The sequence below is a fragment of the Malus sylvestris genome, chromosome 7 (genome assembly GCF_916048215.2).
Source record: "Malus sylvestris chromosome 7, drMalSylv7.2, whole genome shotgun sequence".
Lineage (NCBI taxonomy): Eukaryota > Viridiplantae > Streptophyta > Magnoliopsida > Rosales > Rosaceae > Malus > Malus sylvestris.
In genome coordinates, this window is record NC_062266.1 from 21,335,263 (window position 1) to 21,341,262 (window position 6,000).

Below are 6,000 nucleotides of genomic sequence, written 5' to 3' on the forward strand. Positions count from 1 at the left end.
CTACTGCGGAATTTCCAAAATATCGTGGTTGAATCGGATCCCATGCTTGTGGTTTCGTCTCTGAACAACAGCTTACAGAGTTCCGATTGGGAGATCTTTCCTATCTTAAGACGTGTGCTTTAGTTAGGGATGACCATTCCTTCTTGTTCTTGGTCTTGGGTGCCAAAATAAGCTAATGAAGCGACGGATTTTGTGGCGTCACACCAATTATCGGGGATGCGCAAAGCAATTTGGGTCGACATGCCCTTATCCTTTCTGGTAATAATTCTGAACAAGGATGGGCTACCTTGTCCTCCGTAGGGTTTAGTCTTAGCAAGATGTGGACAACACTAGTGCCTTAGAGGCGGTGTCTTCAAGTTTTAATCCTCCTTGCAGATTGTATTTCATTTTGCCGTTGTTTTTTGGCGCCTTATGTTCTATTGGCTTTTGCTCTAGTAATGAATTTCCAGTTCCTAAAAAAAAAAAAAAAATCATCTAGCCCTTAAAAGAAAGGGATTTTCAATATTTTTTTTTATAAGAAATGATGACTTTTTACATGGTGCATTCCACATTCTTTTGTAGTAATTCGAACCCTCTATTTTTAGGTCCCCATTTCTAGATTGCAAAATTCCATTAAATCAAGTACCTTTTACCCAATTGATTCTTATAATAAAATTCCAATGTTCTCATGATTTTCTGTTCTGTTACTTGTGGCTACTTCTACCATTTATTTGCATTTTGGTATAAGGCACTAACCCATTGTCTTTCTATATGACTTCTTCCAATTGTTCAAATGATTGTTGTCCTATTTAATTTAACATGTACATTGCTTGTGCAACTAAGGAGCCGTTTGACAGTTTGATGGCCATTTCGTTTTCATTTTTCAGTTCTATTTTTTTACCTTTTACCCAATTGATTCTTATAATAAAATTCCAATGTTCTCATGATTTTCTGTTATGTTACTTGTGGCTACTTCTACCATTTATTTGCATTTTGGTATAAGGCACTAACCCATTGTCTTTCTATATGACTTCTTCCAATTGTTCAAATGATTGTTGTCCTATTTAATTTAACATGTACATTGCTTGTGCAACTAAGGAGCCGTTTGACAGTTTGATGGCCATTTCGTTTTCATTTTTCAGTTCTATTTTTTTACCTTTTACCCAATTGATTCTTATAATAAAATTCCAATGTTCTCATGATTTTCTGTTATGTTACTTGTGGCTACTTCTACCATTTATTTGCATTTTGGTATAAGGCACTAACCCATTGTCTTTCTATATGACTTCTTCCAATTGTTCAAATGATTGTTGTCCTATTTAATTTAACATGTACATTGCTTGTGCAACTAAGGAGCCGTTTGACAGTTTGATGGCCATTTCGTTTTCATTTTTCACTTCTTTTTTTTTTTTTTTGGTGGTAAAGTCACTTTTTACTTTTTTTAAAACTAAAATTTTATTTAGTAGCTACTTTCAATTTTTTAAAAAGTTAAAACTGAAAACCAAATATGAACTCAAAGCCAAATTGTGAAAGCTCAAGAAATGAGTTTTTAGTTTTTTTTTAACTGAAAGTATTTATCAAACAAGATTTCAAAAATGTGAAAATAAAAATAAAAACCTAAACCCTATCAAACAACCTAAATTAATGAACTTTCTAATAACAAAAAGTAATTTATTTGACAAACCGATATCTCTAAATTATTCTAATTGATGGAGAATGAGTGAAAGAAGATAAGATTCTATTATCAAATCAATTGCCTATATGGCTAGGGATTCAACTCAAAGCACATTCAAAGTCCATTCTTCTCAAGGTGAGATTCATACCCTTAACACCATAGGTGGTGAATTTTCATAAATTGGGTGATGTTGAGCAATTGTGGTTGTTTAGCTTCATACTTAGGTCAACTTACTCTAATACTACAAACGAAGTTGAGGTTCTAATATAAAACCAATTGAAAATACAGAGTGATCAACCTCTTTATAAGCACATGCGAGATCCCTTCTTAATTAATATGATTTTCATACTCTCAACAGGGAGATTCGAACTAAAGTGCAAAGGGATGAAATAACTAGACTTATAATTTCCAAATAACAAAGAAGTGGAAGCAGTTTGGGATTAAATTATACATTAGTAGGAGATGATTAGAAATTGTGTGTGTTCGATGCTTGAAATTTTGCTTATAATTAAGAAAAGAGTGATTATCCATTCTACTTTATGCAATCAATTAGGATGATTAGTGTCAGCAAGCAAATTAAAGGGAGAACCAGACCAAAAAATCCTTCAAAAATTGTGCCCCAAAGCATATTTTAGACAAGAGTGTGCTGCTTTGATACTCATCAGCAACTACACATTCCACACCTAGAAAAGAAAAATGAAGGCCAGTTGTCCCCACCAATGTGCCAACAATTCTAATATATTAATCGTCATATAAAAAAACATCTCACCTTTCTTCTCCCTTGTGACCCAAACACAAAACCCTAATTAAAGCTCCTCTAGCCGGCAGCCTCTTGCAACGGCTTAGGTTCGGCAACAATCATCTTCGTTCTCCCTTTACTCCTTCTCTCCACCCCTTCCCTTCCTCGTACCTTCCCTTCCCCATCTCTCTACCCATTATTTTGTGATTAATCCTCCATATGCTTTAATGGAGTGCCATTTAAAATTATCTCAACATTCTCGTTTCGGGATATATTCACGGTTTAAGTCGAGCTTGTGGTTGTGATGGATCAAAATCACTTTTTACCGGTTAGTGTCCACTGTGGTTGTGTGCTCCCTGACGTTTGAGTGGCCAAGCCGCCTCCTTGTTACAGGTTCGAGTCCAATCCACCCTCCAAGGGTTACAACTGTAGCAAATCTAGCTTGATTCGGTGATGGTTACAAACCCATGGACAAATCTGTGATTGAAACGAATTCCATTAATAAATATGTGACAAATACACCTTGATTGAGGCATGGTTGGTGCAGATTCAATGGCTTTGCAGATTTGTAGGACCAAAGTGCCCCTCTTTGTCGTTGTGAAGATTAGCTGAAAATGATTTCCTTTTCGGCTTAGTTGTGTTTTGTGTATGTTTGGGAAAATGATCCCCGCCGGATCTGGAGATCACGTGATCGTGTTCGTTCATCGTACATTGTGTAGTCGGAAATAATTTAAAATTTAAAACTTAAAATTAAATATAAATAGTATCTAATGAAAAATGACCGCACGATGAACGGATACGATCACAGGATCCCTCGGATCCCCAAGAAAAGTATTTTTGTGCCTTCACTTCATACCAATGGCTTTTGTGTTCATAAGTTTTGGATCTGCTACTACTGATCTATTGTGTCAAATCTATACAGATGGTTCTTGGGTATTTCCTTGTTCATCGTAATTGCTATATAGGGAATTAGTTAAGTTTGTTTGTGCATTTATTATATTCAAATCAATGATACTCAATTGGCCCCCCTGTATTTGTGTTGCAATCATATTTTTTTCATATCGATGAATTATAATTATTCTCCTGTTATTAAAAAAAAGTGCCAATAATTCATCTACCTTATTGGTTTCAACCAAAGTTTCCATTAAAGTTTCTTTCTTTATGCTGCCAGTGGTATCAGAGCAAACAATCATACTCTGTAGAATGTTATATTCTTCAGTTCTTTGTTGATATTGCATTATTTCTTAAGTAATATGAATAATGGTGCATTTATGTGAAATATATATGTATTGTGATCACTCACTGTCAAGTAAGTGCATGCAGCTTCCATGGGTAATTTTGATGACCTGAGAGTGAAAGGGATTGTGTGGTTCCCCTGGGTTTTGATCTCCTAAACCTTCAGAAGGTGTTATGTGGACGGGCTAATCTTGCAGGATAGTCTATGTGGTATAGCTGGAGAAATGGACACTCCTAGATTGAGAGGAACTAGGAATCAAGCGCACTGTTCGCTACCTTGGGTTGCGATCCCATAAACCTCTAAAGGCCTACAAAGACAGATTTGTACCCATAGTCCGTAAGGAGGGTACTTGTGATCCATGTGGTGTAGGAAGTAAATGGACACTCTCGTTGTCCTACTTTGTGTTGTTGTGAGATTAAAGTATAAGCGGGTTGCGGGACTGGTCATCAGGATGAATTCTTTTATACACGAATTTTGAGAGAAAATCGTGGTAATGTCTTTGTATGACCAATGATGATTATTGGTATTGCCAATGATTGTGGCTGGAAATTCTAATATGTGTGAAGACCACGATGATTTTTTTAACGGATTGAAATCATAGACTAAGGTTTTGATTTCATTCAATATAAATGGAATGGTGGGAAAACTGTGATGATTTATTCAATTATTGATTTATTTTTAGACATGAATGAAATCATAGAATGAGGTTTTTATTTCATTCAATATAAATGGAATTGCATATTGGATTTAAATCCCTTTCATTATTTAGTGATCGGAAATCTCGAGGACGAGATTTATCTTAAAGAGGGTCGAATGTAATACCCTGATAATTTTTAAATATGTAATTTAGTGACGAGATTCAAATTAATTGATGATTATGAAATCCAAGTGAAGGGAAATGTGAAATTCCGTCCCCGGATTTTATCATTAAATTAAGTATTTTGTAGTCATATTCGGAGTTATGACGCATTTATATTTACGGCGTATATTTGTTCGATAAGTGAAAAAGATGAAAATGCCCCTAGTTGGCTAAATAGAATTATACGAGGATGTAATTTATCCTTATATGTTTCGCCATATTTCTTGGCACATTTGAATAGAGGTCGATCCTACAAGCATGTAGGCGAAAACTGTTCGCCAAAGGTAGTTATAACGAATGAGATATAAACGAGCAAAGATAAAGGTAAATGGTCAATTGACCATTAATCTAGAAGGCTCTACCTTTTAGGGGTGGGTTCAAAAATCCGAAAACCGAAAAAAACCGAGAACCAAACTAGACTGAGGTCGAAAAAAACTGAACCGAAAACTATCAAACCGAATCGAACCGAATATGGTTGGTTCAGTTTCGGAAACCGAACCGAACCGATATATATTTAATTATTTTTTATAATCTTTTAATTATAAAAATCATAAAAATTTAAAAAAAATATCTGAAACCTTGGAGGCTTGAGGGTTCGAACCTATGCTTTTCAGGTGGAAAGGCTTCGCTGAAACCAACTTGGCAACGAATCTTGTTTTTTGTTATGATTGTAAGATTAAAGTATTTATAAAGATTGAAATCTATAGTCTTTTGTGGAATTAGATGTCAACAAAACCCTAGCCACTAGTGGTAGCAGCCATACCTTTTCATTTTTCATTCCCCTCTTCTCCCTCTCGTCCCCTGCCCCTCCAGACTCCCTCCCTCCATGTCCAATTGTCCATGCCTCCAATTTCTTCCTTCCTTTCTCTCTGTTTCTCGATCTTCTCACTCCAAGGTAAGATCTCCAACCTCTCTTGTTTATTTTGTCGATTTATGTTTTTTTTTAGAGTAAATTCCATGGAGGGAATCTGAAATTTTGGTGTAAATTTATGGGTTGTTGTTATGGTTCGTATTGCAGATTTGTTTGCTTTTTGTGTTGTGAGAGTCTCACCCATTTTTTTCCTTTTCCTTTTTTCTCCCCTGATATCATTGTTTGCTTGCTTCTCCTCTTTCTTTGCCTCAGCTGCAACAAGGGCAGCGACAGCACCACCATCACAACCAGTTGGAGCAACTGCAACAGCACCACCTCCACTAGCTGTGGTGGTCTTGCCACCCAACACAGCCAACAAGTATGCAGCGACCACCTTTATCTCTGCTTAAGAGGGCTCTGGGCTCTGGATCTACGAAGTGTGGAAAGAAAGGGTAAATTTGCAGCCAAATGCGGAAAAACAAATGTGCTTCAAGTTCCAGACATAAAAAAAAATCATGAAAAAATAGAGAAAAAAAAACCGAAACCGAACTGAAAAAATCAAAACAAAAAAAAAACCGAAAAAATTGGACCGAACCGAAATTTCGGTTCGGTTTTGGTTTTGGCAAAAAACCGAACCCAGCCCTACTAGCTTTGCTGGAGC